At 39.5% G+C, this 27958-nt stretch overlaps 1 long non-coding RNA gene across 2 annotated transcripts; it reads left to right on the forward strand.

Annotated features, from left to right (window-relative positions):
* Window positions 1-715: 715 nt before the first annotated feature.
* On the forward strand, window positions 716-26190 carry LOC139033019 (uncharacterized). 2 transcript variants are annotated; one of them, XR_011485641.1, is made up of 4 exons: window positions 716-1064; window positions 16549-16670; window positions 19686-19820; window positions 25713-26190. It is a non-coding gene; the product is annotated as an uncharacterized lncRNA (long non-coding RNA). The 2 variants fall into 2 exon arrangements; XR_011485640.1 differs by lacking the exon at window positions 25713-26190 and having other exon boundaries at window positions 19686-20086.
* The last annotated feature ends 1768 nt before the right edge of the window (window positions 26191-27958 follow it).

Below are 27958 nucleotides of genomic sequence, written 5' to 3' on the forward strand. Positions count from 1 at the left end.
CATTCATTTAATTTCTAATTAAATGGTTATTTTATCTAGTATATTACAGACTTTCCCCTGGAGGACATGGTTTAGCAGCAAACTTTTCAATAATTAAGTTAATGTGGATGCGAATTGTTTTTACCTGCATATACATTAGTAATTATGTTTGGTTTGTTTCTTGAGGCTAGAGCAAAACTTGCCAATTGTGATATTACCTGGGTTGTTTCCAAGATTTCTATCAATGCTAAGACAGTCACCTATCAGGGTAAAGCCCAACAACAGAGTCACTTTTATTGCTGGATCAACGAAAGTCATCAAAACATACTGTAATACCTATGGCTCTTGATATTTAATATATTTAAATCTATGAAACAAGGAATGAACATTCACTGGTTACGCATTGTGAGAACTTGTATCCTTAACAGTATTCATTATATATATAACACTATTCATAGTTCACTTCAAATGCCAGACTTAAGTAATGGGAATACTCCTTGAGCAAAACATAAATAAATCACTGCAGTGGAATTCAATTAGATTAAATCTGCTGTTCTTTGGTACAGAAGCAGAGAAGCAGCAATGCCTGAAAGCACAATCATGTAGCCCCTGACTTGGAACAAGGCCACCAGGCTCTGCCCTTGGAAACTAAGAATAGGGCACACTTTGTGAATGAGTTTGCACTGCAGCAGAAAGAAGCAAAGAAAAACTTGGCCTTCTTCCCTCAGCACTTCCACAAAGACATAAACTGTGCATTGAAGGATGCGGACAGGAGAAACCTCTCCAAGCTAAGCTCCAGGGAAAGGTCTGCTTTGTACTCCTTGGAAACTCACAAAGACACTAGTGTGGAATTTAAGGACTGTCAAATTTTCCTTCAACCGGGAATATGCGAAGGGACCCAGACTTCCCTAATCACGCATGGGTCAGAGAAGAAAAAAAACAACAACTGGGCTGCAGAGTCTATGGAAAGGAACTGGAGAGTTTCCCACGTCAAGAATCACCAAACTGTGTTTCTGATCTCCTGAGGAGCAGATGGGAGGAGAAGGGAGATGACTTTGAGCTGCAGATCTCATCCTGGCATTCAGGTGAGTTTCAACTTTTCACTAGAATTCTTAACAGAAAGAAAACTACTTATGAATTTTACATTGTGAAAAAAGATAAAACTTAACTAAAAGCACTAGAAAAATCTCAAATACCAAAACCAAAAACTTGTGGTTCTTTCAGTTTTAGATAAAGTGTCTTCATGGATTTTCTCTTGAAAATTTTCTTCTCTCTTTAATGATGGAGAAAAGTACACATTTCCCTTTTTGATTAAGATGTGCATATCTGGGCAATACTATCTGTGGTCTGCTTGGTGGTGGCACTTGATAATTGATTAAATGACTTATAACAATTCTATCTTTAACTTGGTAATGAAAGTTTTCTGCACTTTGAACATCAAATGCAGTCAAATCTGGTTATAAGATGGGTTAAGGTAGAGAAGGAGTCTCAAGAATAGGTAATGACAAATTCCCTATCCATCAACAATGCAGTTGAGTAGGGACAAAAATTGGATTATGGGAGCTGGAGGGTGGTGCATTTGGCTGCAAAATTAAATAAGTTCAACTGTAGATGTGCAAAGGTGTTTTGTCACTTGTGCTATCCATATCCATGTAGTGGAGACTATCTATACCTAGAAGCATCTCATTAGTGCAGAGGCACCCAGAAGGAAATTCTCAGAGATAACTGTACAAATGCTGTATCACTGGTTGTAAAACAAAAATATTATACATGACTTTTTAATATCTCCTCAGAGGGACATAATCAGGAAAATGTATTTGCTTTCCAAGAAAACATATCAAATAAGTAAATGATTCAATATGTAAGAAAAATTTTTCATTAATATTCTTCATAAAATTGTTTCATAAAAAAGCTTACATATGAAAATAATTTTTCACTGAAATAGATTTACTCTTTGATGTTAATAGACTTAGCTGTTCAAATTAATTTTAAATTTTGTGAAAAACAATATAAAATATTGGCTTTGTTATGATCTATGAAATTACTTTTTAATATTTCTTTGTACCCTTGAGCAATTTAAAATCTATGAAGTAATACATTCTTCCATAGGATACAATCACTATGGTGATTCTGAAACCTTAATTTTTATATTAAACAAAAGCATTAGGTTCTGGAGTTTATGGGGGCAAAAAAATGAAATACACAATTGCCTTGAAATATTATCTACAAGTAATGAAATATTTATACATGATTTAACTGTTTTTATATAAAAATGTAGGTTTTTAATCCATTATAGTCGAGGTGTGAATGGTGTAAATTACCTCAGGTAAATACTTGTGCTAAGTGCTCTTGGGTGAATTGCAATCAAAATTAAGATCTATAATTTAACAAAAGTCACCTCTAACTTACTCTTTATTAATTTCAAACAAGTAGAATTAAATATAATTATTAGAATTTGGCTTTATGGAGTTAAAACCTTCCACGTGCAATGTTTGTCAATCCCTACCAGTTTTTTGTTATTTAAAGCTATAAAATTTACCTGTAAGCCTTCTATTAAATAATTCTAGGATTTCATAAAATTGTCTCCATGTCTGGGAAATCCCCTAGCTAATCCCTCAAAATGCGAACATACCTGAAATGAAGATGGTATCAGATATCTCATGATTAGGTTGCTGTTTTCAATCTGATATTTTGGTAACATGAACTTGATCACGTTCAGAAAGCCCTTTCTAAATTTAAATGCAGAAATACAGGCTATTTCACCCATTAAATGGAATTCAATACAATTGAAATGGAAAACAGTAAGGTGATAAAACCATGACGTTCTGTATTGAATAAAAATAATTCCGTGAAGAATAAAACATAGACCACATCCACTCCTTCAAAGTACAGTGTAAGTTACATTGGTGTAAAGGTATGTTACGACCCATTCTGAGATGTCTCTCTGGCAGCTTAACACTGTCACAAACTGGTGTTAAGCTGCTTTATCCGCGAAGCTTCCAAAAGTTTCACCAATAAAAATATAATCACGTTTTCTTTCAAGTTGTTCTATGATAAAAATGGATTCAAGTTTTAATTTTTTCTAGCAAATGCGGATCATTCACTGCAATGTAAAGCCCAATTTTCATCATGATTATAGGTCATTCCTTGGCACATAAATGACCAAAATGTATTGTGCTTAAAATTGAGTGCTCAAAAACATATGTGTAGATGGACAAATAAACCATGGGGTATGTTATGACCCACTTTGGGGAATTAAGATATTATCCATGTAATTATTTAATTCAAATAATGAGAGTATTTACCTATAAACATATATTGTGTTAGCTTAATGAAGGAAGATTATGATGCTGAATAGAACTATATTTATGTTATATATTTTAGCTGGTTTTAACAATCAAAAATAAGCAGGATTGGAAATTACTATAGGTCATACCCAAATCCCATTAAAATGCATAATTTCAAATTTCTTTAAAGTTCTGCTTGATGCAACAGGAAGAGAACTGAACTGGGAGCCAATAGATAGGGCTGAACTTGGACAAGACATTTCATCTCCCTAATGTTTCATTCTCATTATACTGTAAATAAAACATGGACTAAATTTCTCTAACTCTATTGGATGCTTTAAGGTCCTTTTCAGCCCCACCACTGCATGATCCTTTCAGTCTGTCCCTGTGAGCCTTACCTTCATATTTCATTTCCATTTATTTTTCCTGACTGGACTTCTGATAGCCAAATGGCCCCATATGGCTGACACGGCCAAAATAAGAGAAAAAGAAGAAAGTTTAAAAACTAGAGAATGTGAAAGTGAAAGTCGCTCAATGGAGTCCGACTCTTTGTGACCCCATGGACTGTCCATGGAATTCTCCAGGCCAGAATACTGGAGTGGGTAGCCTTTCCCTTCTCCAGGGGATCTTCCCAACCCAGGGATTGAACCCAGGTCTCCCGCATTGCAGGTGGACTCTTTACCAGCTGAGCCACAGGGAAGCCCAAGAACACTGGAGTGGATAGCCTATCCCTTCTCCAGGGGATCTTCCCAACCCAGGAATCAAAGCGGGGTCTCCTGCATTGCAGGCGGATTCTTTACCAACTGAGCTATCAGGGACGCCCCAAAACTAGAGAAGTTATAGCAAATAAATACCTTTGATAAAGCAAGAATTTACAGTGAACTCCCAAGTTGTACAAAGATTTTTAAATATGTAATTATTTTTTTAATGTACCACATTTTAAAAATGAAGACAAAGTGATTATTGACAAATAAAGTGCCCTTGAGTAAATTTGGAGCTCTTGACCCCTTAGGGCCATTGACATTGACTGTAGGATGCTTTGAATACGCCAGGTTACTCAGTGAAGAAAAAAGCCCATAAAAAGAAGAACACTACATGAAGAAAGGAGAAAGAAATTAAAAATTAAAACATAAAATTGGCCAAGTCATAAAAATATAATTAAAAAAGTCCTCTGAGGCATTCTATCACGATTAACATAAAGAGTTGTAACATTTTCAATTAAAAAGGGAGATAATTCATTACAAAATGAAATGTAGGCCTCTCCAAGTATTATTTCATATAAGTCCTTTCAGAGATCACCAAAAAGGCTTAAACAATATTACCATGAAAGACTATTTTGGAATATCTTAATGATCTGTTTAAAATGTTGAATAAAATTGATAACTATCACTGTTAATACATCAGTTCTACCCAGCCAAGGAAATATAGTAGACATTTACCATAAGCAATTACTTTGAGGGATTCTGTGATTATCCTGAGATTTCAAATAAAAGCTGACTGTTTTATTTGCACTATAAAGCAAACTGTTAATATTTCATACTTCTTCGATAGAAAGGTGGCAATTTTGAGAAATTCTAAATCCCCAAGAATCAATTTGACACTTTTTGGGCTGATTAACTTCAGGATGCCTTGGACACAGTAAGTCCTCAATAAAAATGGAATGAAATTGCTAAAGCCCTCTTCTCCTTACGTTAGTTCCCACCAAAAACTATTCCCAGCTTTATCATTGTATCTGAGCAGTGGTTGTCAAAGAGTGTTTTCTGGGTTGCTATTATTATGTAAATATGTCCAACAGGGGTTAAATGATGTGACATGCGTCCCTTACATGGCAGGAATTATCTGAAATATTAACATGCTGACATATATTACAAGTCTCCAAGGGGGATACATGGTATGTAGCCACCTCAGATAGATTGGTTCTGTATCTCTTGAAACATCTCACTGGACTACTATTTCACTAAAATCACCTTGAAAATGTGGTTGTGTATGGTTGACACCCTTGGCCAACCAATCAAATTCCCCTTCATTCTAGGCTCACTCCCTCTAGATGCTCCTAACACAATGTGTCCAATAATAAATGATGTCTAATGTTTCCTTTGTTTATCAAACATACAATCTTGCTGAACCTGTACCAATCTCCTTGCAGGGGACACAATATGGAAGATGCATTTTTTTTACCTCTCCCTCTTATTTCACTGTTGTTTGTTTGTTTTTTCTTTATGGTAGACACATTTAACATGCTTTCCTTATTTGCATTTCTGTATATATAATTTGCTCACTAGTGAGCCTGAAGCAATAACCTGTGTAACGTATGGAAGTCATTAGAGCTGCTTTAGTAGGAACAAAAGAAAAAAAGCAAGGAAGGGGAAGAGGAAGAAAAGAAAGAATAACACTCAGCTTCTGATGACCAAAATCAAGTCTTGATTCAACAGTCATGAAGGTCAGAATTGATAAAGGGAAGAGTTGTTTACAGTCCCGCTCACTCTCACTTGGCATGTTGAGAGCCAAGCCTGGCTACTAGATCTAAGAATTTATTATATACCAGAGGTAGAGAGAACTCAGTGTAATGGAAAGAAGGTAGAACACCACTGCAGGTCTGTGGAAGAGAAAGTTGTGGAGGTAAGGGAAACAGAGAAAGATGTCTTGATTTTCTTTCTTTATTTCAAAATCCCAGCACATAAAATGTGTTAGATTGGATGAGAGTGTGCTGAGGGTACAGAGGCTTTATCTTGCTTCCTATATGGGTTTTGGGGGACAGACAACTTCTCAGGGTGACTGGAACAACCTGGGAGGTCCAAATGGTTGGATACGATGAGGGAATCCAAGTAACCTGGGTACCTTTGGGAAGATATTCCAAAGTTCCACTGTGCTCCATTAGAAAAGTGGCGAAGACAGCTGATGGCACTGACTGAGACATCTCCAGCTCAAACCATCCCTGCACTCTGGCTACTGAGTGATCAGACCAGATAGGGGTCAACCATGAGTCAGGTAGACCTCAGGAGGATATGCCAAGCCCCCAAAGGCAAAAACCACAGTTCACAGCAGCAGCCTGTCTGCCACACACAAACCTAGACACAATTCAGTGGGACCCAGCCAGTGCCCACATGTGAGCCAGCATGATACCAAGAGACAATGCCTAAAGCCCCCCATGCATCCAACCATGCTAAGGGTGATGGTTGGGGCAAAAGAGCAGGTATTACCTGGGCCAGAATCTATAGGACGTTGAATTTCTCCTACTTATCTAAGACTGTCCAAATGAGAAGAGGTTGAGACATGTTAACTGGCAAGTCTGAAATGCCCTCTACCTGGTATGGTAAGAGTTCAAAATGATCAGACCAGTCTTAGAAAAATAAACTAGGGTTTTCTCAGCATAGCTAACTATGTGCAAATTTTCAGCACCTTTCATTGTCCTAAGACACTTGTTTTCTATACCATGTTTCATATTCTATTTTGTATTGTTGTCTATCTTTTTTAAAGCTAGTAATGTCTTGTGTCTGCTTTTGAAAATATAGCTTCATGAGGACAAGGACACATTATGCTTCTATAGTTTACTATATATTATAAGATAGTACTTACACATACAGCAACAATATTAATTACAATGCTTTTTCATAATTCTGCCCAATTCTATACATATTGATCATATTTGGATTATATAATAAATTTTCTATTACAGAATGTACCTAGCATAATTAAACATTCCATGTTGAAGAGGTATAGTATCTCTTAGCTTATAGTGCCAGAAGAGAATTTTCAATCAACATAGAAATGAGTGTTGTGCAATTATCACTCAGATAATCATAGTTACTTTCACCCAACAGTGGAAATTCATTATGGTCATAATATGTTACAGATAGCTGGCATTTTTCAACAAGAAAAATAATGACATCTTGGACATATTCATTGACAGAAACTCTAGTACATCTTATTTCGAAGTGGAAAATGTTCATAAAAGACATATACTATAAATCATGAAGCCAAGTTAAAATAGGCTTTGTCTCAAGCAAGATATTTGCAGGTTCTCTTTATAGTGAAAAGAAAACGCAGTGACTTCTCCAGATTTGACCTTTCTGGGTGGCTTACCTGAATAAAATGAGAAGAATTTAAAAATAACAAAAGAAGCTCTCATTCCAAAATGGGGTTATACACTGGAAACAAAGTGTCTTTATATTACTGTTGCCTGAGTTAAGGGGTAGAGTTAAATATAATGTATTTGTTCAGTCTTGTATTTTTCCCCCCAGCATAGGAGTGTGTAAATAAGAAGCTCAGGCCTTTTCAAACCTATACCACCATATTTCATTTATGGCATCCAATAAGGTCAAAAGGCAAAGAATAAAAACTCCCAGCATGGGCTAACTTTGTCAATTTAAAATGTGGTTCACTATTCAGCCCGTTGTTAAGCAAGCTGTTCAAATAATGTCTTGGTTCACATGTCTGTGGGTCTCTGCGAGGCTTCAAAGTCTGGGGAATGGCCTATGCAAGTTTGAAATCTAACCTTCCTCACCCTTCCATCTTTCTGTCTCCTGTTTTCTGATCTTTTTAATCCAGAACCTTTAATAGAAAAATTCTGTTGCCAGACTGAAAACAGCATGGGGTCAACATCCCATACAGGTTATTTAAAGCAACATCTACAGTCTTTTAAATGTTTCAAGAGCAATTTAGTTCACCTCTGGGTACCCTTCTTCAAACACGTTCTATTAAACACACATAAACACAAGTCAAACATATTTAAGATGAGATTATCAAAAGCCAAAAACCAGATAAACCTAAATGCTTAAATAAAATACTGTTTAAGCAACATATATATCTCAGTTCATTAATTAATATAAAAGCAAGACATTTTAAATAAACAATGTGAAGGAGTAGATAACAGAATATAGTGGAACCAAATCTACTGTCTTCAAGGAACAACTGCTTCTAATAATAGGGTCACAAAGAGTCAAACACAACAACTAGACAAGAGCAACAACAACTTCTAACAAAACCAATAACCTGAACCAATAGCTAATAAGAAAATCAAGTACATGTTGACACAGAAAGCCCTAATTTCCCATATTAAATGCAACAGACGATGGAGTCCAGCGTTTTCCTTGCTATCTCAAAGTGGAAGTCAATTATCACAAAACTAAAATAAAACCATCAGATGTTGTGTATATTCTACTATGAAATCTGATTTACAAATCAAAGGATGCTTGTTCTTTCTCCTGTTACTCATTTCCCTTCTGGATTCTTCCTCAGCCATTCTTTTAAAGGCAAAATCTTGGCATTAACAACATACCTAGAAAAACAACACTCTCCGTCACTAGCTTATGGAAGGACATCTGTAAAATAGCGTGTCTGTGTCAGAATCACGAGAAAAGGTAGGGACATATCAATTCCAGTAACTTAATAAAAATGCTTTCGAAAAATAGGATTTAATCACCACATTGTGCAGAGTACCCGTGGACCATCCAATACACTACAGAGGAAAGAACTGTTTTACCGGAGGATGCCAGATTAAGGAGGTTCTTAGCAACAATTAAACTGAAAGACTATAATAACATGAGACAACACAAGCAAAAACTTAAACAAAATGCCTCTATGTGGAGTTTTATATTTTATCAAAATCTGAATGGAAGGCAGTCAAAAAATATTCAATAAAGGCAGAAAGAAGTAAAAACGAAAAGAAAAGAAAAGAAAAGAAAATCACATAAAAATAATTTATAAAAGCCAAGTTTTCACCCACACTCAGTCAACTCTTGGGCCCTTCTCCAGACTGGAAAACAATGTATGCTATGACAGAACTCCAAAGTAAAATCTCAGGGTAAAACTTTAATCTAAAAAAGATTGAACACATACCAGCACATTCAATATAAAGCATGTCCAAAGCCCCCGCACGTGTTCAGGTTTGCTATTTGGTTCTCTCAGGCAATTCACATGCAGCTTTGAAGCAACAGCATGCGGCACAATAAAATAAACACTTACCAGACAAATCACCACTCCCTGAAGCAACGAAGAGAAAACATCACTTACCTAGGAAAGAAGAAAGGAGTACAGATTAAGATGTTATCACCTAAAGACAATTATAGCAGTTCTTAGATTGTCCCATCCTCTTTACTGCCTGGATTTTCTCAGTGAACATTATTAGGCTTTTCAAACCAAGTTTTAATTTATTTATGACATAAAGGAAATCATATGAGAAGTGACTTCAACAAGACACTACCATGTTGCAAAATCTCCTGTGAGCTCATTTTGCCCCAAGTCACTGACATATACCCACAGGCAAGCACAAAACAAGAATCTGAAAGGAGTGAAAACACAGTCTTCAGCTGCTTCCACGAAGAGCAAAGGATTGTCAGGGAACTGGGCATCAAGAGTGCTTTGCCGTGAACTCGTAACAGGATATAGAAGGGAGTGCTGTGCTTGCTTAGTCGCTCAGTCGTGTCTGACTCTTTGCAACCCCATGACTGTAGCCCCCCCCGCTCCCTGGGCTCCTCTGTCCACGGGGATTCTCCAGGCAAGAATACTGGAGTGGGTTACCATGCCCTCCTCCAGGGGATCTTCCTGACCCAGGGATCGAACCCAGGTCTCCTGCATTGCAGGCGGATTCTTCACTGTCTGAGCCACCAAGGGTTATGCCCTTAACCAGACCTGGACCATCCCCAGTCTGCATACCTAGATTTAACCAGTGGTTTGAGAGTATGTTCAAAGTTTTCTAGGAAGAAGCAATAATGATAGCTTATTGGATCCCAAAGCTCAGGGATCATGAAACATAGGTTTTTATGATTTTAGTTTAACTCTGATTCAAAACATCTTTATTGTCAAGTTATTCAAAGTGCAGAACATTTACAATTTGTATGAACTTTCTAATTTCAGTGCTAATTGGTTATCAAGTGAGAAAATATTGACAAGCCTAAGAGATGCCAGGAATTGCTGGCTGTCACTAGAACCAAGAATAAACCTGGAGCAGATGCTTCCTCAGGGTTCCTCCCCCACCAAACACCCAAACCTACTGACATTTTGATTTCAGATTTCCAGCCTCCAGAACTGTGAGACAATAAATTTCCATTGTCCAAGGCACACAGTGTGTGCTAGCAGTCCTAAGAAATTCATATAGATTTGTGGAATAGAAAGGAAAAAATATCTGTAAGAATTATTACGAAGACACTCTGCAGTCCATCTGGATAGGAGTGTGTATGAGTTTGGATCCTCTGAGAATCAAATGCCAAGACAGGACTAAACATGCAAGGATTTGTGAGAGGAAACGCTGGGAGGAAGGGTCTGGGGAGAAAGTCTAGGGAGGCTGGGAGATCATGACCACTGTCTGACCCCAAGGGGAGGAGAAAGGCAGGGGCGGTTGGGTGGGAGGGGCTTAGACTGCAGCCTCAGAAAGATCTGGCAAAGTCACTGAGGCTCCTTTAGCCCCTCCCAGGAAGGGAGTGATCCTTGGCATCCCCATGTTCTGCACCAGGTCACTGGAAAGGAGTGTGAGGTCTGGCTTCACGCCTTCTGGCAATCAGGGGTCCTCATAGCCTCTGGGTAAGCAGAAAGTCAGGGAAAAGAGACAAACAACTAGGGTTTGAGCCAGTGTGATGAGAAGGGTGACCTGCATTGAGATGAGTTCAGTTTCTACATATGCAGAGTATTAGGCACCAACTGTATGCTCAGGGGATGGAAAGCGGGCTCAGGGGAGCAAGTGAGAGGATGAGATTGAATTTCTGAAAACATGGCTATAGTTTCAGGAGAGCAGATGAGATGATGAAGGTCCAGGGAAAAGAAGAGACCCCGGTGAAAGTCATAAACTTAACCAATAGGAAAAAGGCATCCAAATTAACCAGGTTTTAAGAGGCAAGTAAGAGATGTTTGCTCTTGCCTGGGAAATCCCATGGACGGAGGAGCCTGGTAGGCTGCAGTACATGGGGTCGTGAAGAGTCAGACATGACTGAGCGACTTCACTTTCACTTTTCACTTTCATGCATTGGAGAAGGAAATGGCAACCCACCCCAGTGTTCTTGCCTGGAGAATCCCAGGGACGGGGGAGCCTGGTGGGCTGCCGTCTATGGGATCACACAGAGTCGGACACGACTGAAGTGACTTAGCAGTAGCAGCAACAGCAGCGAGAGATGTATGGAGCTTCTAGTGGTAAAGAACCCACCTGCTAATGCAGGAGACATAAGAGACATGGGTTTGATCCCTGGGTTGGGAAGATCCCCTGGAGGAGGGCATGGCAACCCACTCCAGTATTCTTGCCTGGAGAATCTCATGGACTGAGGAGCTTAGTGGGCTGCAGTCCATCGGTTCGCAAAGAATTGGACAAGACTGAGCACACATGTACACGCACAAGAGATGCGTGAGGCCTCCTGGGGCAGGGCTGCCTTGTCCTCGGAGCCCAGGGGAAAGGTTTTTCAGGAGGAGGAGCAGTTGTGGAGTCCAATATGCAGAGTGACCAAGAGTGACTAGAGAGGGAAGCAGTGGATTTCCATGATTAAGGGAACTCCCAAGAAGGTGATGGAGGTGAAAGTCTGAGCTGGGTGAGGTTAGGTCATGGACCAGCAGATAGACATTATATTTACTACTTTCCTGGTAGTGAGCAGAAAAAGGACACGAGTTAAGGGGGAAAAAATAGCTGATATTCTAAGGGACAATATTTGGTATTTGAGTATTATCTGAACACTTCCTATCAGATACAATGATGTGCTAACACAGGGGTCCCCAACCTCACCCCTGGGATCTAATGCCTGATGATCTGATGTAGTAATAACAGAAATAAAGTGTACAATAAGTGTAATGTGTGTGAATCACTCCCATCCCCCATCCGTGGAAAAACTGTCTTCCAAGAAATCAGTTTTTGGTGCCAAAAAGATTGGGGACTGCTACTCTAAAAGATACAGTGTTTCTCAACTCCTGAACTGTCTATAAAGCCCTTAGGTATCTGTTCTGGGATTCATGGTCTCCAGAAAGAAGATACAATAGAAAAGAAGCATTGGGAATACAACAAGCATCATACATATATTTTTAAGTGATGCAGTTTACATGACAATGTCTCTCTCTTTCCCTAGACAAGAAGTTTTTTTTTTTTATCTCCAACCCATCGTCCTCTGCCAGAGAGAAAGATAAATCCATCGTCTCTTCCTTCTCTGGCTTAATTGGGGATTCGTTCAGCAAGCCCCTTAACACGCCACGGTTACAAGCCCACAGCTGCTGCTGCAGCCTTCCCACAGGGAGCTCTTAGCCAACAACAGACAGATCAATACCTGCCCGTTTGGAAGACATGGTGCTCCTGCAGCTTCCACGCGGACCTCCTCAGATGCTCATACCCGGAGGGGCTTTCTTGCATTCCAATCTGCCCCCCACGCCCTTTGTTAATCACAGACAAGTTACTGAGAAGTTAAGCAAAGCATTTAGTCACCAGATGTCTTGATGTCTAAAGATCAAGTCAAATGGGACATTCTATCACAGCTCGTTTATATTTGCTTTTACTTTGCATTTTTTCAGGGAATATGATTGTCAGAGCTAAACTGAGGTCTAGGAAATATTTGTTCTTCCCAAATCAGAGAAGATGTGAGAGCTGGAGGTGGTCTCTTCCTGGTCCTTCTTCCCATCACCCTGTACCACTTCAAATGGGATTCAATACTATCTACTGGTAAAAGTGCCCATTTAAAAAAGGCACACACACACACAATCAGTTTTAGTCTGAAACACTTGGAATTCCAAAGTACCCTGTTTCGGTCATCACATTTTAGAAAAAGACATTTTATTTTGGTAGGTTTTTATTTTTAAATACCATGTCATTAGGTTGCCTTTGTCACCCCTTTTTGGGGGTTCATAACTGATAATTTTGTATGAAGCAGATAGACACAGCACATCTAAAATAACTAGACTCTGTTTCAGTGTGAGTTATTAAACTGCTTGGGCTATAAACTGAAATGTGAGATGATAAAGGCCTGGATGATATTAAAGCACTACTTATTGTTGCAAATACAGACATGTTTGGAATTCCAATGCCAGTGAGAGTTTCAGCTACATAGTGCCAAGCCCTCCGGAGGGGAAATCTGCCAAAGCCCCTTTAACCACATGCCTGTAGGAATTTGTGCACTTAATTAAATGCACATACTAAGTAGTTAAACAGCAGAGTCACTGTTTATTCACATACATATCACTGAATCACCAGATGGCATGTAATAGAGACCTAAACTCCCTGATGGTGTGTTAACCACACTGAACACAGGTGGGGACCGTCTCTATTTGTATCCGTATAAACTCTACAGATAAACCTAACGAAGAGAAAAATAACACACAACATAGTGAATTGGAGAAACAAGACTTTAAGATGTCTCAATTCCTAAGCATTCAAGAGAGACACTGCCAACTTTGAACATTTGTTTTCAGAAGTCCTCTGAACATGGTCTGGCATAATTTAATTAATCATACACTTTCTAATCATAACGTCACCTTTGATCACAAGACACAACAAATATGACATCTATAGAAAAGCAGAATATACGATATTGGTTGATATTGCATAAATATTTCCTGGTAGACTTCAGTTTCTTTAATTTTACCAAGATCAAAGTCCCTTCATTATAGAACAGTGGCTTGAGCCAGAGAAGATGCTCTGTGGCCAACTTTTCTTTTGCAACCAGACTGAATACAGTCCAGGGTGTCTGTGGTGAACAGACCTTAAGGTGGCTTCCACTCCTGGAGCCCACGCCCTTGTTTAAGGGCCTTTTACTGAGTGTGGGCGTGGCCTGTGGACTTCTCCAGCCTCATCTCTTGACACTGATCCTTGCCTCCCACAAAGCTACCCAGCACCCTGCCAGTGCTTCCCCCACAGAGAACCTCTGTAGCTCCTAAACTGTGCCAAGTTACCCAGCCTCTGGGCTCTGCATGAGCTACTCGCTCTGCCTGTCCCCACCTGCTCTCTGCCTGGCTAATTTCCACTCTTTCTTTAGAACTCCGCTCAGATATCACTTCTCTTGGGAACCCTTCCAGATTCCCATAAAACTGAGTTAGTTCTTTCCTAGGTGATCCCATCACATCATATTCTAATTGCTTTATGAACATGTCTTGGTCCAGACACTTTTGGTAATAATCAATGGAGTCCCATTTTAAATAAAGCAAGCTAAAAATTATTGGAAAAATGTGCTGGGGTATCTCATGAAACCCAAAAGCATATTTGAACAACTTAGGCCTCAAGAAAGGTGAGAGCCAATTCAATGACTGGGAAGCCATCAGAAAACGGGGCTACTGATGGCTCTGTCTCCCTCTTTTCCTCTTTTCAGAGTGTGGCAATCTCCTGCCACTCTTTTTCTGTTAGGCAGCTCCATGCCAGATAAAACAGCTCTTCTCTCATGGCCCTGCATACATGCATGCTCAGTCACTCCAGTCGTGTCCGACTCTTTGCAACCCTATGGACTGTAGCCCACCAGGCTCCTCTGTCCATGGGATTTCTCCAGGCAAGAATACTGGAGTGGGTTGCTATATCCTCCTCCAGGGGATCTTCCTGACCCAGGAATTGAACCTGAGTCTTCTGTGGCTCCTGCATTGCTGGTGGATTCTTTACCACTGAGCCACCAGGGAAGATCCTTATGGCCCCAGATTTTATTTATCCAGTTCAAGCAATCCACCCTGATACACTAGAATTTCTCAACTGCAATCCTGAAAGACAAGAAAGAGATTCTACCTTGCCAGCTAAAACTGAACATCCCTCCTTGGGATGATCATGATGGGTAAAGGACACAGAGCTGTTGAGGTCCACTCCTGTGCTTAGGGGCGCTGTTCTCAGACAAGGGGAGTCAGGTTATTGATTATCACACTGCATGCAATTGTCTGGTTACTAGTCAGTCTCTTCTACTACTCTACAAGCTCTATGAGGGCAGAGTTTGTATCTAAATTTCCATTGAGTGTCTATTATCTGATACAGTAGCCAGTACCAAGGAAGTGCTCAATAAACAGCAACTGAATAAGTGAAAAGCATTGTCTGCTTTCCCTTTGATTAATCGTGCTGTCACTAAAAACAAAAATTATTTAATTCAGTCATAAAAGTATTGACTAAAAAATGCTTCTTTCCCATATTCTTCAAAACAACTAGACAGAAAACTGAGGGATGTAGCTTTGCTTAGCACAGATTAGTGGTGGATATAACGGATTCACTCTTCCTCACACTTCCTAAAATAGACTCATCTTCTTTAAGCCAGTATTTCCTAGAAGTTGAACACAAGGCATAGGCTCATTGAAGACTCAATCACCTCTTGAATTACAAAGAATTTTTACTTCGCTTGAAGCTCTACTATTATTCATAAATGACTCAAATTAACCAGCCATGAATTTTCCCACTGAAAAATTCCCATCTGTTAAAGTGTCTTAGGGAATGTAAAGTCTTAGTCCCTAGGAGGGCTGTGTATGTGTGCGCATGCATATACACATTTTAAATCTTGGTTTAAAAATCAAGGTCTATTTAAGTACCTAAGAGATGTCCTAGGCAATATCCAACCTAAAAATAAAGACATAACAATATAAAACCTTCCTAAATCTATGATGTGATTTCATATTTTTCTATAGACATTTGACCCACATAATCCTGCAATCAGGACAGATTAGCTCTCTGGTTATTAATAATATCACATGATGCTTGTCTGGAGGAACTTCCTAAGGCCCCTGCAGACTTTGGTCTGAACCGCTTGACTGGGGTGCAATTTTTTCTTCTATTGAGTCCTGCCTCTTTATTGCTAAATAATGATCAACTCTTCCTGCTTCCAAGTCTAAGGAAATAGCATCTCCCTAAACCTTTTCTTTTTAAAAAAATATCTATTTTTAATTGAAGGATAATTGCTTTACAATATTGTGTTGGTTTCTGCCATATATCAACATGCATCAGCCATAAGTGTACATATGCCCCTTCCCTCTGGAACCTCGCGCCCACCTCTCATCCCATCCCACCCCTCTAGGTTATCACAGAGCCCCGGTTTGAGATCCCTGAGTCATACAACAGATTCCCACTAGCTATCTATTTAACATATGGGAATGTATATGTTTCCATGCTGCTCTCTTCATTCATCCCATCCTCTCCCTCCCCCAGTGGTGTGGACTTCTAGAACATCCTCAGCTGGTCTGCTTATTTCAGTGACTTGGACCAGGAAACCTGCAGACAGCCCCGTTTTAACAATACCTCTCAATCACTAAGATTCTTCTCCTGGAATGTGGCTGGCTGAATTTCAAAATAAAAGACACCTGGGGGGTTAGTAGAAGGCTTTAAATATTATTGCCTGCAATAACTCTTAAATACTGTTTCTTTGTCTGATAGGGGTAAACGGCAGAGACACAGGTGGGCTGGTAATATTAACCTGCCGGTTGTTGAGGGTCAGCTGTTGAGTTCCCAGGATCATGACTACTAATTCTATCCTCCGGCCTGTATTCATGTCCCTGGTAAGTAGGATTTAATTTTTGTTAACTCCATATCTGTCTCTTTTTCTCCCCTCAACCCAGCATCACATACATACAAACCTACACAGTTTCTGTCAACACCCATGCCATCTGCTCTGAAGACTCAAAGGTAAAGTACTTTTCCAAAGACCCAGGAATATATTAGCCTAAATGAATAAATTCCTGCCAGGGACTTCCCCGGTGGTCCATGGTTACATTGCAGGGGGTGCAGGCTTTGTCCCTGGTGGGAAATTAAGATGCCACATGCCATGCAGTGAGGCCAAAAAACAGACAGAAACAAAGCAAAACAAAAATTCTTCCAAAATTATTTGGGCATGAAAGCTGATTGTGCTGAATGAAAGACGGAGCAGTAAATCGGAGGGCAATGCGTTGCTTTCCCCCTAGGCAGGCTGGCACTTGCCTGTCTTTGCTTACGATGATTCTGCTAAAAAGTTATCTCATTTCCCTGATTTAACTTTTGCTGTGATGGTCATGGTCAGACTAAGGGAGAATAAGCTGGGTAAGATGATGACACAGGGCCTTTCAAACTCTGCCCCAAATACCTGCAGGAAAGATTCTCTTCTACTGCACAGAGGAACTACTAGTAACTGTGACTTTAATCTGCCTATACTCTTTCTCTCAGCATTGGTGGAACTGACTTTCCCAGCTCCCTATTTGAGTAGGACTATTGGTCGGCCAAGCCAATATAATACCGGTAACTGTCTGCAGCAAGTGTCTGCAGTGGTGTAGGGAAAGAAAGCTGGGAAAATCCTCACAGACTGTTCAGATTTTTTATTTTATAGATTTTTTATTGGTTCCCCACACCTTCTATTAATAAATTCCTCAACTCTGTTGGAAGACCTGAGTTTGACCCTGGGATTGTCAATGGGGTCTCATTCTGGGATATAGTTTTCTAGGCTATGACTCTCTCATAAAATTAGGTAGGCATCTGAGTGACTTGCTTCCCTCTGGTTTACAAAGGACAATCACATAAGACCCAGGAATTGTTTGCCAAAGTCACCTAGTTGGCAGTGCAGGCCATTCTAGAACCTTCTCTTGTGGTTTGAAATTCAACATCCCTCCCCCTTTAAAACAAAATTTCATGAAAAGAGAATGGCTTTACATGAAGAAAAACAAAACTTTCTTAAAAAAAGAAAAACAGAAACTTATTCATGAAAATGAAAATATTTAAAAATTCTGCTTCAAGAGACATGGTACCAAGAGACTAATTCAGGTGATAATAGGTATGAATTATATTTCATAAGATACAACCTTAACTATGAAATGTGTTGGTTTAACTTGTCCTTCTCTACTGCTTCATATTACTAGCAGGAGCCATAGGTCAAAGGTAAAGTTTCCTGTTAGTCACTTTTGAAATAATCCATGAGGGCTGACTTGTAACTCGGGAAACCAGGTAGAACCACACTTACTAAAGGGGTAAGTTGCCAAATATGTTGTATGTCTTCCTAATGAGCTAACTGCTCCAGTCCCCCTCTCTCCCTAACTGGGAGCAAACCTACCTAAGGTCATAGGACTACTCCTGTGGGCTCTTAAGAAGCTTCAATCGAGTAGCTTGGCTTTAGGCAGGTCTACTGGGCATCCTGTTCTGTACATCTTATTTTCCCCACCTGCCATTGGGCCTGCCCTAGGTACTCCTCCCCGTAATGAGTGTTTCCAGTCATGGAGTCCTAGCCTTTTTATTAAGGAATCAGAACTCAGTATGACTTGGCCTCTCTAGGACTAGCACCTTGAACCAGAAAAGATTGAAGAGGAGGCTTACCAGGAGCTGAGTTTATATACACATAAGGGCTTCCCAGGTGGCACAGCGCTAAAAGAATCTGTCTGCCAGTGCAGGAGATGCAAGAGACCTGGGTTTGATCCCTGGGTCCGGAAGAACCCCTGAAGTAGGAAATGGCAACCCATTCCAGTATTCTTGCCTGAAAAATCCCATGGACAGAGAAGCCTGGCAGGTTACAGTCCATGGGGTCTCAGAATGTTGGACACAACTGGGGGACTAGCACACACACACACACACACACACACACACACACACACACATACATAGTGTCTGGCAAGCAAATCCTACAGGTGCTTTTATAGCAGACAAGAAAAGAGTTCCCCTGCCGTACCAGTGGGGGCTGCTTTTGACTTCCCTAATCAATATAGATTACAAAGGTTTTGAATGAAGTGTCCTTCCTTCCCTCCCCCACCTCCACCAATATGTGTAAATGCAATAATGTTTACAATGGGGAAATATGTTCCCCACCGACTCAGAGTGTTGGGGGGGCATGCTTTATTATTGGGTGTATTTCAGGAGGAAGAAGTAGATCAGAGACATATATTAGGAAGCGCCCAGGGGCAGACCCATGGCAATGACCTTTAAAGGGCAGTAGTAAGTTACTTGACAGCGTAACCAGCAAGTGAATGATCCTGCTATGAAAGGTCACCTGAAACTAGAACAATATTTCCTATTTCAGCACATAAGCCAGTACCTTTTGACACATTTCTCTTCCTTGGGATGGTCTGATTTCTGCAGAATAGATCAGATGCATTTTTCTTTGCTTAGTGATAAATGTGTCTGATTGGGCTCATGGTAATACTGGCTGGCGCTTGTAGGCAGTCTTTGCTATTTTGGTTGTTTTGAATGCTGGCTACCAAAGAGTGACATTTGCATTACTCTAGGTTATTTTGAGATATCACAGAATTTTAGAATGTTTAGAATTAAAAGGGGCTTCTGGAACACTCCAGTCTATTTTTTGCAAAAGAGAACACGGATGTGGGAAGGAACAAAGGCACTTGCCCAGGGTTATACAGCAAGGAAGGATGGACCCCCGCTCCCTACTCTCTGGCCTGCCAGTTTCCATCCTAAATACAACACTGGTAGGTAAATCAGCCAATATTTAGTAGAGTGGATTAGCAATGCCCTGTGTTTAAATTCCCACAGGGCATTGAAAGTTCCTTAACTGGTGTCTCTCTTCTATAATCCAATTATCTCATATCTTTTTCCTATTTTCCCAGCAGGTCCCCAAGACCCTTGCTTTATTCTCTTCTCATCTGGCAGACGCCATGTGCTTGCTATGTCTGGTCGGCCATCACTTTTGTTTCCTAATCCAATTGTATGACTTGATGTTCACAGTCCTACTCATTGTTCTGGTGAGTTAGACCATGACTATAGCTTGTCAAATCTCTTGTCTCTGGTGATCACTGAGGCTTCTCAATCTCCTATCCTGTGATGGGGTTTTAACACTGTTAGGAGGGAGGAAGTTATCTGAAGCAAATGTGTAAAATATCGAGCGGCTCTGCATTTGGTCAAAGATACTAAGTTAAAGTGAAAAAGCTCAATAACACCAAGCTGGTTGCTATTTTACTTGCCTTTTTCCTCATTGGAAATGTAAAAAAAAAAAAAAAAAAAAAATGATGGATTTCGTTTCTCTTTAATGTGTTATTTAAGATGGTAATTTTGCATAATCACAATGATTTTGATACAGAAATCAACTCATCACAATTTTAAAAAAGTGCATCAGCCACTGAATAGTTACTCAGATAATATTCAGTGGGCAAACCACTCTTTCCTCACCCCAGCAACTATCTGGGTATATGCAGTAAACATGGAGAGAAGGGAAAACACTCAGTTACAAGTTAGCTATAGCTAGTATGTTTCTTAACATTTAGCAGCACTATAATTTCATTTCCTGACCCCACACACAGATATCTATGCACAGGAAGAAAGAAAAATAAAGGGGGGAGTAGGGGGAGAGACAGAAATTTTAACATTTGCCTGAGTTAAAATACACTGGGCTTCCCTGATGCCTCAGGGGTCAAGAATTCGCCTGTGGTGCAGGAGACACAAGAGACATAGGTTTGATCCCTAGGTGGGGAATATCCCTTGGAGAAGGCAATGGCAACCTACTCCAGTATTCTTGCCTGAAAAACCCCATGGACAGAGGAGCCTGGAGGGTTACAGTTCATAGTGTCACAAAGAGTTGGACACGACTGAGCACACACAAACTAAAAGAACATTATCCTTGAAACAGTTTGCTGAGGAAGAAGTAAAGTTTCCCTAGGTGATTTTTAATGGCACGCCTCATGCCATGCTGTGAGGTACACGAGTACCTTTGAGTCAAGTTGAGATCCCAGGGTCCTGCAAGCCACGGCTTGACCTCCTTGTATGTGACTCAGGTGGCAGCAGGGACACCCTGGCTGTCCCCAGTCAGCTAGTCTAGGACCCAGCTCCCTACTAAGCTCCCTCTTCTGTGAAGTAGTTGGGTGCAGGCCCTCATTTATATTTTTGATGGTGCTAGTGGTAAAGAACCTGCCTGCCAATGCAGGAGACGTAAGAGACATGGCTTCCATCTCTAGGTCAGAAAGATCCCCCGGAGTGGGGCATGGCAACCCATTCCAGTATTCTTGCCTGGTGAACCCCATGGACAGAGGAGCCTGGCAAGCTACAGTCCACAGGGTCGAAAAGAGCTGGATACAACTGAAGCGACTTAGCATGCATGCACACACTTATTAATATTTTCAATTTCTTCTTGTCTTTTAAATTTAAGTGTGCTTACTTGTAAAATAGGAATAATGCTTGTCTTGTCCTGCTCCACAAATTTGCTGAATATAATGATAAAATGAGGAAGCAGAAAAGTGCTTTGAGCACTCCAGAAGAGGCTAATCTAATGCTATTATACAAGAAAGTATTACACCATAACATTTCTATCCTTCTTTATGTCAAGTAGAAATGAAAGAGAGATGTGGAGGATTTCTTTGGAAAACATTTAGAACCCAGAACAAAACAGTGCTTTGGTTTCTTTCCACTCGAAAATGCTAAGAATATACAATGTCTATTGAACTGTATATTCTTATTCGATATAGCACTACATCATGGCAGATTTTTGATACATAAATTTCTATAAAACCAGAGATGCAGACATTCTTCTCACTGATTGCCACAGGCTCTTGAATAATAAGGATAAATACACAGTAAAATTGCAATTCAAAGAAGAATGCTCTTATCAGAAAGAACAGACAAGCAGCATGTTTCCTTGCTCTGAAGCACAACAAATATTTTTAAGACATTCTGCAAATTAAATATGAATTAGTGATTTTTGTCATTTCTTATTCCAAAACGCATGGCATCAAAGAAAGAAATGCATTTGTCAGTAAGATTCAAACAGCCCAAATGTTCATTTCTAGAATGTTCCTTTTGAAACCCAACTCTGTGGTTTGGAATGTCACTAGAGAATTATTCTTAGGGTCAAGATTATCAGGCAAAACCTGAATTTGGATCTGTACACTACTGGACTGAGATTTATGCAAAGATGGGGCAAAGATCTCGTGAGTAATTTTGAAAAATGAAGACAATATGAGTATAAACATGAAGTAAATGTGTTAAAAGATATGTGTTTATAAGAGCCAGGACATGGAAGCAACCTAGATGCCCATCAGCAGACGAATGGATGAGGAAGCTGTGGTACATATACACCATGGAATATTACTCAGCCATTAAAAAGAATTCATTTGAATCAGTTCTAATGAGATGGATGAAACTTGAGCCCATTATACAGAGTGAAGTAAGCCAGAAAGATAAAGAACATTACAGCATACTAACACATATATATGGAATTTAGAAAGATGGTAATGATAACCCTATATGCAAAACAGAAAAAGAGACACAGATGTACAGAACAGACTTTTGGACTCTGTGGGAGAAGGCGAGGGTGGGATGTTTCGAGAGAACAGCATCGAAACATGTATATTATCTATGGTGAAACAGATCATCAGCCCAGGTTGGATGCATGAGACAAGTGCTCAGGCCTGGTGCACTGGGAAGACCCAGAGGGATCGGGTGGAGAGGGCGGTGGGAGGGGGGATTGGGATGGGGAATACATGTAACTCCATGGCTGATTCATGTCAATGTATGACAAAACCCACTACAATATTGTAAAGTAATTAGCCTCCAACTAATAAAAATAAATGAAAAAAAAAAAAAAAAGGAGATCAAGGAAAAAGAAAGCAGTGTTAAGAATCTAAGGCAAAAAAAAAAAAATTAATTAATTTTTAAAAAAAAGATATGTGTGAGGTGTGTGTGGAGGGGGGCTGAGTGAGGAGAGATATTATTTTAGGGGAGAAATGAGAGTATCAGACTATCTTTTCAGAACCCCAATCCAGTGTCCATATTCACCACCACAGAGCACAGTTAATTTTTTTTAATTAAAAAAATTACAGAGTGAAGTAAGCCACAAAGATAAACACCAATACAGTATACTAATGCATATATATGGAATTTAAAAAGATGGTAACGATAACCCTATATGCAGGACAGAAAAAGAGACACAGGTGTATAGAACAGACTTTTGGACTCTGTGGGAGAAGGCAAGGGTGGGATGTTCAGAGAGAATGGCATTGAAACATGTATATTATCTAGGGTGAAACAGATCACCAGCCCAGGTTGGATGCATGAGACAAGTGCTCAGGGCTGGTGCACTGGGAAGACCCAGAGGGATGGGATGGGGAGGGAGGTGGGAGGGGGGATCAGGATGGGGAACACATGTAAATCCAGGGCTGATTCATGTCAATGTATGGCAAAAACCACTACAATATTGTAAAGTAATTAGTTTCCAACTAATAAAAATAAATGAAAAAAAATTATTTTATTTTTTGGCCACACCATGCAGCATGTGGGGTCTTAGTTCTCTGACCAGGATCCAAACCACAGCCCTTGTAGTGGAAGCTGAGTCTTAACAACTAGACCACTAGGAAAGTGCCCAGTGTGTGCCTATTAATTTGTTTCAGTCGTGTCCAACTCTGTGACCCCATGGACTGTAGCCCACCAGGCTCCTCTGTCCATGGGATTCTCGAGGCAAGAATACTGGAGTGAGTTGCCATTTCCTCCTTCAGGGGATCTTCCCAACCCAGGGATCAAACTCGAGTCTCTTATGTCTCCTGCATAATCAGGTGGGTTCTTTACCAGTAGCACAATCTGGAAAATCCCCAGAGCACACTTTAAAATAACAGAAAACTTAACGATCACACAACCTCATAAAGAATCTGCCTGCAATGTGGGAGACTGGGGTTTGATTGCTGGGTCGGGAATATCCCCTGCAGAAGGAAATGGCAACCCACTCCAGTATTCTTGCCTGGAGAATCCCATGGACAGAGAAGCCTGGCAGGCTGCAGTCCATGTGGTCACAAGAGTCGGACATGACTTAGAGACTAAACACTACCACGCAAAGAAAACTCTGCTGCACCAGGAAGATCAAAACTTTTCTCCCAATTTCTCTGTTTGGAATGTTCTTCTGTTCTTCTTGTAGCAATGGGAGGCAACATAGCCTTAATCAAGAAATTCTTAAAGAGAGCTGACGCCACCCGCTAAGGGCATTTTTAGAAATTTGTGGGGGCACTCTTTTTGCTTGTCAAAATGATAGGCAGTTTATGACGTTCAGTGGGCAGATGCCAAGGATGCTGTATCATTGACAGCATGCAGGAGAGTTCCACACAATAAGGAATTGTTTCTCACAGGGATTTTGAGCGTTGTAGGGCATTTATGTAGGTGAAAACCAGCTGATAATTACCAGAGCCCTGAATCTGTTTCAAATGCAAAAGTAAATTCTCTTTAGAATGCTTTTAAACAACACCGGTTTCTTTTAGAAATTCAAGTACTGTATATAACAAGAGATGATTACACCTTTTTTTTGGGTAAAATCTTACCAAAATTTGTTCACCAGTTCAGAAAATCACATCAATAAGTGTAATGTTACTGGCTGTATACAAACTGGAATATAACACAAGCGTCTTAGTCTGCATTTGTAGCTGTTACATCTATGGTGATTCTCCATGTTTGTAGCTGTCACATTTATGCTGATCGAAGGATGCTCACACAGGTGTGAGCATTTGACATCATGAGGTCTCCCATTAAATCTATAGCATTTATTATAATTTATTTCCCATTACACTAAATTTTTTTAGGTTGGTTCTAAAAATACATGTGTGAGTAAGTTATACCATTCATGAATTTTATTTCAGCATAGGAAAGAGAAAATTAGAAAATATTTACATTAAAAAGGACCATTGGGTGTAACAGAGTTGAGACTCATTGGCATAAATGACATGGTGCATTAGGAGACTTGATCTCTGGCAACCTTGGTCAACCATGTGTGAGTTTGGAGAAGCCGTGTTATCCCATGTCCACAGAATAGAAAATGGTGGGTTGCACTAGATCACTTTCAATTTTAAATCTCCACTCCCTGACTTAGACATTAGTTTCTGTTAAAAACACTTTGAAAAAAATGAAAAAGCTTAGGACACTGGACAAAGTAAATATTTTGGAACTGGTGCAGTGTTGAATGTAACTGACTGCTCTAGATAGAACAACTATGGTTAACTGGAAAATTTTGGAACACTTATGCAGGATTCTAAGAAGGAATAGTTGAGCATGTACATTCTTTGTGTATCTGTTAAAATTATGTAGTCACTTAAATCTTAAAAGAGAATTTTGAAAACATGGGAAATCCTAATATGTTAAATAAAAATTAGGAATCAAAATTCTGAATTTGATAGAAAAAAATATGCCTACAGGAACATAGAAGGCACTATCTTTGGATGCTAGAGCTTCTAATTCTTTTTTTAAAAAAGTATGATTTTCTTAATTTTACATAGTTTCTATAACAGGTATGCATTCAAAGTCATTTCAGTTGTGTCTGACTCTTTTTGACTCTATGGACTGTAGCCCGCCAGGCTCCTCTGTCCATGAGATTCTCCAGCAAGAATACTGGAGTGGGTTGCCATTTCCTACTGCAGGATATCTTTCTGATTGAGGGATCAAACCCATGTCTCTTATGTCTCCCACATTGGCAGGCAGGTTCTTTACCACTAGCACCACCTGGGAAGCCCCATAACGAGTGTTTATTATTTTTAATTGATTTTTATTGGAATATAGTTGCTTCCAATGTTGTGTTAAGTTTCTACTGCATAGTATGCATAGAATGTACAGCAAAATCAATCAGCCATACATTTACATATATCCGCTCCCTTTTGGACTTCCTTCCCATTTAGGTCTGGACCAGTGTGGTGGGCTCCTATGCGGCTTTTTGCTGTTTCTGCCTGAGACTAGTGTTCCTGTAAGTTCTCCAGTCCCAACCACCAGTGGTTCAGGTGCCACTTACAATATTATGCAAGCCTAGAGCTTAAACTTTGAGCTCTCTGAGCTCTACATACAATTCCAGAACCACATTACATACTGAAATATAATACTACTTATGTAACTATCCCTAGGCATGAGGCTGTTAGTTCTGTGAAAGCATCCTAACTGCTAACTAGCTGTAGAACCTGAGTAGGTTTCTTAACTTCCTTGAGCTGGTAGAGTGATATTTATATCTGCCCTAATTCATGGCTATAAAACAAAAAACTAAACCCAAAGCACTTTATAAATTTTAAAGAACTAAATTAATATCAAGTTACATTATTATTTTTTTATTCATTCAAATGCAGAGGGTAGAACAAGAATGTGATACATTCTCACTGATTATGTCAATATAATTATGATAATTAGAGACTTTTTTTATTGACAAGTCCATCATTGCCTAAAATTGATTAGCAATGATGTGATATTTACATTAAAATAATGCATCTTATGCTAAAATTCATAGATGCAGATATAATAGTCAACATGTTATAATAGTTATAATCTGTTATAATAGTCAACAGATATAATTGTTCAACATGTCAAGTATAGAATTATAAATTTACTCTATTCAGATTTGCACTTGTTAGAAATGCACATTCTGGACCTCGCTATTAGATTCAATTTATTTAACTTTGTGTGTTGGTCTCCTTCCATTGAACCACTGGTAGGCCTCATAAAAAATGCTGGATACAGACGGTAACCCCAGTTGCTACTCTATTGGTTTGTTTGCATGTTAGAATTTCTTTTTATCATAGTTACTCTGCGATTTAACAGTAGGTGGTTAATGGAAATGTTATTTGCTGCAGCGGCAGACTAAATCAGTGGGAAATAAGAGGGTGGAGGGGGAGAGTTGGGGAAAAGAAAGAAATGTGTTTACACTTGACAATGTCACATGAAACAGCTGGAGCCCTGAGTCCTTGACTTGGAACTGGCATGTTCTTTAAAGAACTCATCCACATTATCACATGCTCCTTCACACTTAGAAATCTATTAATTTACAATTAGTTGTATTGATTTTCTAGTAGATTGGTGATTTCTGTAATAATTTACAGACTACTGAAGAAATTAATTGTGCCCCTTGGAAAGATAAGCATTACTGAAAAAATAGATCTCAGCACGAGTTATCCAACACATCACTGAACGTCTGGATTTTGAGTTTTATATTCTATATTAATTACAGCAGGACTGATGGGGGAATGCCATCTGACTACCCAAAAAGCCTCCTTATTTGTTCTATGCCCACTCACATCCATGATATTTTAATATGAATTCTAATCGGGAGATAGAGGTAAGAATATATCCTTTCAGTTTCTTTCAGAAAAGATAGGCAGGTTCATCTTCATCCTTAAAACCACAGGAGAAATTTTCCTTAACAACCCACATATACCCTAAGCTGTATTTTTTCCCACACTATAAGATTTAATGATAATTAGCTAAAAAACATGCAAATGCTTGTAACTCCTTTAAATTATTTCAGTTCTCTTGAAAGTTCTATTGGGTGCTCAGTTTTGTCAGGCACTGATAGCTCTGCTCATACAAAGTGGAAACTGCAGCCTGGCTTTGGAGGAGGTTCAGGTCTGGTGAGATGAAGGGACAGTGTTGATGCAGGGTCCTGAGGACAGAGATATGCACAGGGTACCTAAAACTCAGGAAGAGGAATCTTATCTAGTCAGGAGAATGGGTCAGGACAAGTGATGTAGAAGGAGGTGATTCTATATTTAAATAAAAGAAGACTCGAGTTGTTATGATTCTTGTAAGATTAAATGCAAGTGAGTCTTTAAATGTATTTTTCATTATGAAAAAATATCTTGTCACCTAAGATAATTTTTGACCATCATGTGAAAGATTTCAGTACTATGTTAGGGTTATTTCACTTTGTATTGTTTTTCCTGCAATGAAATATTTTTCAAGATGATTTTTCCTTTTTGACCATTAAAAAGTATTACTATGAGTTTACAGAGGAATAAATCTGAGGTCTCTGTTTAGTTTGGGTCAAAAGGTGAGAAAACCGTGGGTAAATGGCCTGGGGACACTGACCTCTGACTTGAGAAATGTCTGTCCAAGGTTGTCTTTTGATATAGAATCACCTGTGTCCAACACCACCATCTCCCAAAGC

This window comes from Odocoileus virginianus, chromosome 34 (genome assembly GCF_023699985.2).
Source record: "Odocoileus virginianus isolate 20LAN1187 ecotype Illinois chromosome 34, Ovbor_1.2, whole genome shotgun sequence".
NCBI lineage: Eukaryota > Metazoa > Chordata > Mammalia > Artiodactyla > Cervidae > Odocoileus > Odocoileus virginianus.